Here is a 12,073-nt window from a genome sequence, read left to right as displayed (position 1 = left end):
TAGTTAAATCTAACTGATTTTGATGTGATCTTATCCCCTGCAACTTTTGTATTAGTTTTAGTAACTTGTAAAATTGTTGAGATTTTCTACGTAAAGGATTTTTCCATCTGCAAATAATAATAGCTTTACCTTTTCCTTATTAATTTGCATGTTCCTTATTTCTTTCTTGTCTTATTGCTTTGGTAAAACTTACAGTACAATGTTGAATTAGAGTGATGACTGTAGGTATCCTTGTTTGGCTCTCGTTCTCAAGGGAAGTGCTTTCAAGAGGGATAAAATTTTGGGATTATGTGACTTTTACTAGTTTATTTTTGTTTTTAAATTTTTATTTTATATTGGCTTGCATTCACAATTTGTATTTATCATGCTTCGCGCTATCCTTTATTTACATTGTGTTTCAAACAATCATTCCTATACAGTGTGTTTTATAAAATAAATTACCATTGAACTATACCCACCATTACCTCATCTTTTTTAGGTCTCCACTGCATTGTTCCCATTTCCTTTACCCCTCCCTCTACTACAAAATTGTACAACACCATGATTTTTCCCTTGTCCACCCTCACCTCTAGGCTCCCTTCCCTTCCTCTATTGAATCTTCATACACACCTTATTAGCTGTTCTGTTTTTACAATAATGGTCTGATGCGGTATTTGGCCTTATGAGATTGAGTTAATTCACACAGCAAAATGCTCTCCAGCCTCTGATAAATTATATAGTAATTTTCAAAATCATTGCTCCTGAGTGCTGCACAGTATTCTATCATGTGACTGTACCACAATTTCTCAATCTATTCAATTGCATTTGGACATTTGGGCTGTTACCATGTTCTTGTGATTGTGAATAACATTGCTATGAACATTGGTGTACAAATCTGCGTTTGTGTCTCAGCCGTAATTTTCTTGGAGTATATTCCTAGTAATGGAAAGCTGGGACATATGGAATTTCAATGTTCAGGGTTTTTAAAGGAAATGACACACTTTCTTCCAGAGTTGTGGTACTATTTTACAATCCCACCAACAGTGGGTGAGAGTTCAATCTACACATTCTCTCCAACATTTATTGCTTTCTGTACTATTAACTTTGTCACTGTTACTGGGTAAGATGGTATCTTATTGAATTTTTTATTTTTATCTCTTATTGCCAGTGATTTTGAGCATTTCTTTATGTGCCGGATGGCCATCTGTAAGTCTTCTTCTGTAAAAAGTCTTTACATGTCTTTTGCCCATTTTTTAGTTAGGTTATCAATCTTTTTTTTGTGTGTGTGTGCACGTCCTGTCGTACTTTGTACACTTTTGTTATGAGACCCTTTTCTGAGATGGTGTTGCCAAATGTTTTTTACCGGTCAGTAGGTTTTCATCTAACCCTATTGGAAGAAGTTTTTGATATACACAGGGATTTAATATTTATAAGGTTCTATTCATCAAGTTTTATTCTCTCCTGGTTGTGCATTTCTGACTGTATTTGTCAGCTTCTTTATACCATAGACTACTAGTGGCCTACTGGTAAGAAGTTGTGCTGCACTCCTGAAGGCACATGGCTCTAATCCACCAGCTGCTCTGTAGAGAGTCAGCTAAGGGTTGGTCCCAATTCGATGGTACACAATAACAACAGACCTCCTAAGTTTGGTCTCATTTTGTCTTTTATGATCTTTATGGTTTGGGACTTTACCCCCAGGTAAACCTTGAGTTGTTTTTTTGTGCGTGGTGTTAAATGTATATCCTGCTTTAGCTTTCTGCAGGTAGCAGTGCAGTTTTGTCAACACCATTTGTTGACAAGAGTGCCATTTCTCCATTTGATAAGTTTTATTTACTTGTTGAATATCAGTTGACCATAGGTAGATAGTTCATTTATGGGTTCTTGATTGATCCGTTGATCCATGTGCCTGTCATTGTATCATTACCAAATTGTTTTGATTATTATAGCTGTATAGGAGGTTTTGTGATCAGAAAGTGCTATGCCTCCACTTCATTCTTGTTTTTCAGAAGTGCTTTGCTTATTCAAGGTCTCTTTCCTCTCCATATAAATGTGACAATTGCCTTTTCTATCTCTATGAAAAATGAATTTGGAATCTGTATTGGCATTATACATGTAGATTGCTTTTGGTAGCATTGTCATTTTCACTGTATTGAGTCTTCCTACCCATGAATAGGGAACATTTTTTCATTTTTTTAGGTCTTTTACTGTTTCTCTCAGAAATGTTTTGTAGTTTTCTTTGTGATGGTCTTTTATGGCTCTAGTTCGGTTTATTCCTAAGATCTCAATTTGTGGTTGGCCATTGGAGGCAAGGATTCTGAAGTTCCCTCTGACATATGTTGGACATTTGCAAGGAGCAACCAGTCCTTGGCAAGGGATATCATGCTTGGAAGGGTTTAGGAACAGTGCAGGAGAGGAAGACCCCAGATGAGATGGATTGACACAATAACTGGCATAATAAGGGTAAGTGCTTCAGAGACAGTGAGATTGGCTCAGGATAGAGCAGAGTTCACAGCTGTTGTACATAGGATTGCATTGGGTTGTAAGTGACTTGATGGCACATAACAACAACATTATATATGGCATTGCTTTCTTATTTTTCTTTTCTGTGTTTTCTTTGTTACTGTAGAGGAATCTCACTAACTTTTGTATGTTTATCTTGTATCCTGAACATGCCAGCTGAGAAAGTAAGTCTTTCTCCTACTTGCTGTCCCCTGTCCCAAACTCTATTGTCCTCTTAGGTCACTGGGCTGGCCCTGAGATTCCCAAATGGACGAACTTTTCTCCTGCGAGTTTCACACACTTTTTTCCTCCATACCTAAAAATGTTGGCTCTGGAAAGAGTGTCTCACCTGATGATGTCTTTTCTTTTGAAGTCTAACCTCCTCCTTTAACTCAAGGATGGCAAGAATACAGGAGCATCAATTAAGCAGTTTCTATCCCAGGAGTTTTGAAGGCAGCTTTCTTTCTAGCACCTCAGTGTGCCAGCTGAGAAAATGAGTGCTTCCCCTGCTTGTTGCTTTCTATTCCAAACTGTATTGTCCTGTTAAAGGGACCCGCAGAGGCAGGGTTCCCCAAATCATCCTTTGACTTTTGAATCCAACTATGTCTGATGTCAATTCTACTTATAGACCTTTGTCTGATTTGAATTGTTACATTTAACCCAAGAATCTTATCATGTATACCTAAGAATGTAAGACTGCATTGTCATAGGCATGTTAAAACGAATGATGCCAAGTTAGTTGCACCACTTTAAAGATTGAAGATGTAGATAAGGGAAAGGCTGGTTGGCAGGATGCTCAGGAGGACAGAAAAGAAAAGGAAGTGATGAATGACTTGTTGCATAGACTCAAGGGTAGATCTCTTATCATTATAAAGCCCTCATATGGGCTGCTACTGATGAAGTGATTATGTTCAGTGGGTTGGGTAATGCTACTGAAGGATATCAACCTCCTCATTTCAGAGGGTAGTGCAGAAGCTGCACAATCTCCTGTGTAAGCTTTTTCCCCTTAACCATGTCTAACTTGAGCGACTCTATCTGAAGCCACAGAATGATGAAATTCTTGGAGTATTCATGATAGAAAGGGCAGCAACAGTTATTTAGATGAAGTTTTTGAAGACTTTTTGTCTACTAATTGTAGCCTTAGAGCAGTCTTCTAGTAAAACATGCTTTTGGGTTACTTGATAAGAAAATGTCACCAGAGTAGTGGAAAATGCATACCATTTGGTATAGAGTTTTGTGTTCAAATTGTATGTTAGCGAAAGATTCAGAGAAGGAATGGGCTTCAAGTTAGGCTGCATATACAAAGCTGGTCATTTAATTAGATGATGAAAAGAAGATGCTAAACTCTTTCAACCCTATTTCCTTCATATAAGATATTCTTAATTAGCCATGACCCTAAGGGAGCAGTTTGAGACACTGTAGAAAATTTGGGTAACCAAAAGAAACAAGAAAATATGAAACTGATTGTAATTAATCTAATACATGTACATTGAGATTCTAGTCAAAGAGATTTACAGTCTGTTGGGTACCCTCACATTTCCTAGGGCCACTAATGTAATCTGATTTCCTAGTTCCAGAATGGGAAACTTAGTGAACTATCAGAAGAGCATATGCTTTGAGCAGCCAGAATGTGGCTGAGGGGGAAGCTGATGGCCCAGCTGACAGCTGGCAAGATGAGCCAGTGTGTCCCTCTTGAACTACCTGTGGGTTGTTATTGAATAGTTGAAAGAGCCAGACTGAAGAACACTATTGGGAAAGTCACTTCACTGGATGCCATACGAGGAAATTACTTACTCTGCTGATTCTTATTGAAAGAACAAAGACTCCTTCCTTCCTTACTAACATAGATGTTTCCTGGTTTTGGTTTGTTTTTGTTTTTTTTTAAGAAAAAACTAATTTCAGTAGTTTATCATCTTATCACCTGAGGGAATTAAGAGGAGAATGTAAGTAAGCAGAATAGAATGCCTTTTCTGAGAGAAGCATTATTAATGGTGTTGGAAAGTGAGTTTTTTGGCAAGTAACAGCAGAACTACATATTGGACCCATATGCAACATCATGATAGGTAGAGAAAAGACTGAGACAGTCAAAGACTTCATCTTTCTTAGATTCATAATTAACACCCTTGGTACCAGTAGTAAAGAGAACAGGAGATGTATTACACTAGGAAAATCTATAGTCAGAGACTTCTCCAAATTATTGAGGAGCAATGATATAAGTTAGAGGCCTAAGGTGCATCTGATTCAGACCATGGTCTTTTCAGTCACCTGCTATGAATCTGAGAGCTGGACTAAAGGATGACAGAAGAACTGATGTCTTTGAGCTGTGGTGTTGGAGAAGAGTACGGAATATCCCAAAGACTGCCAAAATAACAAACAGATGTGTCTTGGAGAGGATGCAGCCAGAGTGCTCCTTAAAGGTAAAGATAACATAGCTTTGCCTCACATACTTTCGGCATGTTGCTAGGAGAGGCTATTCCTTGGAGAAGGAAAACATGCTTGGAAAGATGTAGGATGGTGAAGGAGAGGAAGACCCTCAACTACATGAATTGACACAGTGACTGAAGCAATGGGCTCCAGTGTGTCAGAGATTATGAGATAGCACAATGTTGAGATCTGTTGTTCATAGGATCACTGTGAGTCATAGTTGACTTGACAGCACATAAAAACATGTTTTATCATATAATCTAAACAAATTAAAAAACTGTACCCCTACATAGAGTACACAACCGTTGTCATAAACATTAGTGGCAGAAAGAGTGATGTTATCATAACTATCAAAAGCCAAGTACACAATACCCCATTCATAAAAATGATTGTTGTTAGGTGCTTTCAAGTTGAATATGACTCAGAGAGACCCTAAGAACAGTCAACCTGAAACTTACCTGATTCTGTTCCACCTTCTCTAACTCTGAGACACTAGAACCTATTACTGAAGTCACAGTGTCAATCTATCTCATTGAGGGTCTTCCTCTCCTTTACTGACCCTCCATATTTCCAAGCGTGATGTCCCTTTCCAAAAAATAGCTTCACTCTAGCTACATGCCCAAAGTATGAAAGGTGAAACTTTGTCATTCTTGCCTGCAAGGAGCACTCTGACTGCATCCTTTCCAGGATGATTGTTCTTTGGGCAGTCCATGGGCTATTCAGTACTCTCCTCTAACACCACAACACAAGGCATCAATTCTTCTGTTATCACTATTCATTGTCCATCTCAGCTCTCTGATGTGTAGCATCATATTGAGAAGACCATGGCCTGAGTCAAGCCCACCTTAGACTTTGAACTGACATCCTTGCTCTTTAGTATTTTGGAGAGGTCCCTGACAGCAGACTTACAAATGCAATATGTCTCTTGATTTCCTGAATGCTGATACCACGGGTGTTGATTGTTGATCCAAACAAAGTGAAATCATTAATAGCTTCAATCTTTTCTCCTTCTATCATACTGTTGACAATTAACCCAGTGGTTAGAATCTTTGTCTTCTTGATGTTGAGCTACAATTCATATCGAAGACCTCATTCCTTGAACTTCTACAGCAAGCACTTCAGGTCCTCCTCAGTTTCAGCAAGAAAAGTTGTGTCATCTGCATAATGCAGGTTTGTAAGGAGCCTTCCTCCAATCCTGATGCCATGTTTCTCCTCATAAAGTGGAACCTACTGAATGATCTGTTCTGCATACAGATTGAAAAGGTATGGAGACAGGATGCATCCCTGATGCACTCTTTTCCCGATTTTGAACCTTGTAGTTTCCTTGCTCTGTTCTGAGGACTGCTTCCTGGTCCAAGTATAGGTTTCACATGAGCGCAATTAACTGTTCTGGAATTCCCATTCTTCTCAAGGTTAGCCGTAATTTGTTGTGATCAAATAGACACTCTTCCAGTGTTCTCTGCTTCCAGCTTCTTAGAGACATTCAATTAGGTAGACTTGCGCTAGGAAAATGAGCATTTGACTTGAAAATGTAATGATTAAATCCTGGCTTTATCAATTTTTAGTTTTGTAGGTGTAAGCAGTGGTTCTTTCCACAAATGTAATCAGTCTGATTCCTATGCATACCATCAGGTGAAATCTATGTGTATAACCTGTGCTTATGTTTCCTAGAAAATGTATTTGAAATAATAAATCATTGATTGTGTAAAATTTATTCTATCTCCAGCTTCTTTTCTGTCACCAAGTCCATGTTTTCTGATTACTGATCCTTCTTTTCTGTTCCCAACTTTTGCATTCCAATCTCCTCCTCCTCCATCTTGATTGTATGTTCGATTGATCTCTGTAAAAGTTTGTAGAAATCTTCTCTTTCCTCTTTCTTGGCTCTGGTTGTTGGTGCATGTATCTGAATGATAGTTGTATTCACTGGGCTTCCTTGTATGTATATGGATATTATCCCATTGCTCACAATACTATATTTCTTTTTAAAAATTTTATTATATTAATTTTAATGAACATTTACCGAGATTTTGGATTTCCATTAATTCATTGTTGCACTATTTTCTCTACCCCCCACAGTTTGTTCCTCTTTTTTTTCCTCCCTAGAAAGTCTGTTTTAATTGTTCCATTGCCACAGTGCTTGTCAAAACCAGTTCTGATTAATCTCCTTTGTCAGTGTGTCCTTTTGCCATTCCCTATCACTCCTCCCTGAGAGAGATTTCACCCTGATTCATAAGGAAAAGGGGATGGCGTATTCTCTTAGCTACTTCCTGCTGAAAAGGGACGCTGTAGGTTTCAGGGTGATGATCTTCTCTCACTACTCTAAAGGGCCCCTTCGGCAGTAGGAAACACATAGACTATTATGGAGATTGATTTTGGAATTTAGATGCACTGTTATCAATTGTGCTTAGCCATACATGTTCATATCCTTGAAGATGCATCATGGAACTGTTGTAGCCTAGAAGACACAAATTTAACTAACAAGTTAAAAGTACATGTGTCAAAAATTAAAAGCAATAATATTCCAAGTAGAGGTTCTAACAGTGCCACAAATCAAGTTACAGAGGGAAGGTAGTTCTTAAAGAAAGACTTATTGAGTAGCACTTTGTCTATTATAGTACAATATTATATTTTAAGGCATATCTAGAAACTTTTTTAGACTTTAACTATGAAACCAACCCCATGTTGCTTCACCTTTTCATATCCAGCATAGTAGATCATATGATTGTCTGACTCAAAATGTCCCTTGGCAGTCCATCTCATCTTGGTAATACCTAGTATGTCAATATTTATGTGTTCCATTTCTTCCTTAACAATATCTAATTTGCTTACATTCATGGTTCTTACATTCCATGTTCCAATCACTAGTGTCTGCTTACAACTCTTTCTCTTCCTTTGAATTTCCATACTTGAAAGCTCCACCTCAGTTGCCCTTTAGTCCACGTATGTTCTATTGTACATAGGGTTTTTGAAGTCCTGCTATTTTGGAAGTGGATGGTAAATCCTTCTTCTTAGTCTGTCTTAATCTGAATGCTCAGATTGAGAAAATTATTTGACAGACAAGCATTTTATGGAAAAAAAGCAGATGAAATAGATTTCCCCAATTGTAGAATTAACCAATAGTTTCGGTGTTGTCCCTCCCTTGACACATGCGTCTTGACCTACCCATTTCCCTGCTCCACCATCCACTGCATCCCCTTCCACTCCCATCCACTCCCTTCAATCTGATAGCTTATATTTCAAGCTTTATGGACTTCTGCGATTCCACACGATTCAGCCTTTTCCTATTCTTTATGCTGTGGCCAGTGTCTCTTGAGTTTAGTAGTCAGTTGTCAGAATAGAACAAAGAAACACTGAGTGGTTCAAAATTGGGAAGGGTGTATGCCAGGAATGTGTTCTGTCTCCACACCTTTTCAATTTATATGCAGAACAAATTATCCAGGAGGCTGGGCTCTATGAGGAGAAATGTGACATCAGGATTGGAGGAAGATTCATCAACAATCTGCATTATGCAGATGACACAACCGTGCTTGCTGAAACTGAGAAGGACCTGAAGTACTTGTGGTAGAAGGTCAAGGACTGCAGCCTCCAATATGTATTGAGGCACAATATCAAGAAAACAAAGATTCTCACCACTGGGCCAATTGGCAGCATCAGGATGGATGGTGAAGAGATTGAGACTGTTAACAGCTTTGGTCTGCTTGGCTCCACAGTCAACAGTCTTGGCACCAGCAGCCACGAAATCAAAAGATGTATTGTGATGGGAAAGTCTACTGTTAGAGACCTCTCCAAAGTACTGAAGAGCAATGATGTTACTCTGGATACTAAGCAGCATCTGATACAGTCCATGGTCTTTGCAATCACTTGATATGCATCAGGAAGCTGAACAATGACGGCGAAGATAGAGGAATAATTGATATCTTTAAGCTGTGTTGTTGGAGAAGAGTATCGAATATACCATGGACTGCTAAGAAAATGAATAGGCTCATCCTTGGCGAGGGTTATAATCAGGCTGTTCCTTGGAGGCAAGGATTCTGAAGCTTTGTCTGACATACTTTGGACATGTTGCAAGGAGGGACCAGTCCTTGGAGAGGGTTGTCATGCTTGGGAGGGTAGAGGGACAGTGTATGAGAAGAAGACCCTTTATGAGGTGGATTGATTCAGTGACTGGGGTAATGGGATGGGTGTGCCAGAGACAGTGAGATTGGCATAGAACAGAGCAGTGTTTAGGGCTGTTGTACATAGGGTTGCTATGAGTTGCGGGGACTCGACGGCACATAACAACAACAATAAATGGCTTGAGTATGTGCTTTAACTTTTCCCAACCTTTGTAAAGGGGAGTTCTGGAGTTGTAATCTGTAGGGAATTTTGATGTTACTTCGAAGGTGTTGCCTCTCTGAAAGTTCCAATCCACCTATTTCTCTGAGGAAGAAAAATGGCCAATCTCCTCTCATGTGTGATTTTCAGTCTCTGAAACCTTGGTGGAAGGTTAACAATGAGTTGGTTTTGATTTAACAGCAATGAGTTTTTGAGTTTGAACCTTTATAAAATATTAGTCAAATAGTAGCATAGCATCACACTATTATTGTGAGAGTTAAATAAAATAATGTAATAAAATACCTATCGCATCTCATGGCACATCGTAAATACTACAAACAGAAGAGCTCGCTCTTATAATTATTACTAATGTAAATTAAAACGTATTTTTTTAAAACTTAGGGGGAAAATGCATAAAGTGTAGTTTAAACTTTCTGAGAGAATTTCTAGCTCCAAACCCTTTTAACGTAGCAAAACTGTATACTCATAGAATGAGTATGTGGTCAGTTAATTTTCTCATTTTGTATAAAATTATTAAGAGAACTGAGCTATAAAGGCTTGCACTGATAAATTTCAGTCTACACATAAAAAAAAAATTCTTAATTCACCTTGTTGCACTTGTAGAGAAACAGAGCAATCAGCATTAGGGCCAGTCATTGCAAATAATAATGTGTAATGCAGAATTTATATTCATGTACTTATACCAACATTGATTTTATTTCCTGTTTTGGCTTTGAAGCATTGTGTGCTTTTCATTGCATTTAAGTCCACTTTTGTGTGCATTATAATAATTTCCTGTGTTTGCTGAAGAGCTATGTAACAGTGCAGTCTTTTTTCCAGTAGAAGAAAAAAAAATCTTTTCCAGCTGCCTTGCATTTCTGGAAATGGAATCAACCATAACCACTGGCACCAAGTATTTAGTAGTCTGGACGCTAGTGGAGAGAAGGAGGGAGGAGTTTGCATGACTCTCAAATCGCCTTTTCCATGGGAGGATATAATGTGGTACTTTTGTACTTTGAATAGTGGCGCTTGCAGGCTAAGCCAGCCCTGCCAGTGTCAAACCACAACCTGGAATTCCATTCCCACCAAGGCCTTTATCTTGAATGGCTAAGGGCAGTTCTTTTCCATGTGTAGCCAACACTTGATTATCTGCTTGGGTGGATAACCCACTTTGTGGATTATTCATATCATTTTTCAAGCCAAGCCTAAATCTTTTCCTCCCAACTGTCTTGCCACCCACTGTGATTGTCTAAATGATCTTTTCCACTCAGTGTGTGCTGAGGAAATTAATTTCAATGCCACCATGCTAGCCTTTATAAGATGTTTATTATGTGCCAAAATTTTTATTAGATTAAATATTTATACAACTTGGCAACATGAAGTGCTATCATTTGTTTCCCAGAGGATGCAACAAAGACCTACTGGTTTAAGATAGCTAAGGTCACACAATTTGTAAAATATGAACCAACACTTTAAAAAAGGAAAGAAGAGGGTGCACTTCTAAGCTGATCATAATGATTTGTAGGTTAATCACTCCTTTTGATAACCTGAGTTGTAAAAACATCTCTATAAATAAGAAGAATGGGAAATTATGTTTAGTAATTTTGTTATTATTATTGTGTGCTGTAAGAATTGACACCTAGCTGACCATCCAGCTGGTTTTCAGAGGCTGAAAGGAGAAGACTGCTCATCTTTCTACCACAAGGCATCTGGTAGACTTTGAACTGTGTGTTTTTTGGGTTGGCATTGCAATTTCTTATCCACTAGACTACCAGAGATCCCATGGAAATTTTAAACCAAGGTCCATTCATAAAAGAAAAAAAAAGAGTTCATTTAACACTTGAAAAAAACAATCAAGAAAGTGAAATTTAAACAGTGAATATACCTAAAGGTTCTCAGAAGTTGCAAACAATTAAGGTCTTGACTACTGAGCTAAAGGTTAGTAATTTGATTCTACTAATCATTTTAAAGTGTCTGGTTTAGAAACTCTATGGATCACTACAACAAGATAAAGGTAGACAACCCAATCACAAAATGGGCACAGGATATGAACAGACACTCCATTAAAGAAGACATTCAGATGGCAAGCAAACACATAAAGAAATATTCAAAAATCACTAGTTCAAAGAGAGGTGCAAATCAAAACAACTGTGAAATATCATCTTACCCCAGTAAAAATAGCAAAATTCGACAGAGCAGCAAACAACAAATGCTGGTGAGGTTGTGAAGAAACTGGAACCCTTATTCACTGTTGGTGGGAATGTAAAATGGTGCAACCACTGTGGAAGGCAGTATGGCACTTTCTCAGAAAGTTGCAAATAGAGATACCATTTGACCCAGCAATTCCACTGCTGGGAATATAACCTAAAGAAATCAGAACTGCCACCCAGATATATGTACACGCATGTTTATTGCTATGTTGTTCACAATAGCAAAGAAATGGAAGCAGCCCAAGTTCCCCTTAATAAATGAATGGATAGAGAAGCTGTGGTATATTCACACAATAGAATACTATGCAGCACTGAAAAATAAGGAACTAATGAAATGTTATACAGAATGAATGACCCTGGAAGACATTATGCTGAGAGAAATATTTCAGTCCGCAAAGGACCAATACTGCTTAATGCACTGTTATAAAACAGTACTGATATGGGCATTGGGGGATAAACTAAGAAAAGAGGGGATAAATAATGAACACATTAAAACAACTATGAGATATCATCTCACCCCAGTTAAAATAGCAAAATTTAACAGAACAGCAAACGATAAATGCTGGCGAGGTTGTGGAGAAACTGGAACCCTTATTCACTGTTGGTGGGAGTGTAAAATGGTGCAACCCCTGTGGAAAGCGGTATGG

Source organism: Elephantulus edwardii, unplaced genomic scaffold (assembly GCF_000299155.1).
Source record: "Elephantulus edwardii isolate Elephantulus edwardi_28Jun2011 unplaced genomic scaffold, EleEdw1.0 scaffold00244, whole genome shotgun sequence".
Taxonomy (NCBI): domain Eukaryota; kingdom Metazoa; phylum Chordata; class Mammalia; order Macroscelidea; family Macroscelididae; genus Elephantulus; species Elephantulus edwardii.
The sequence above is the reverse complement of the archived record's forward strand: the minus strand, read 5'-3'. Positions refer to the sequence as shown.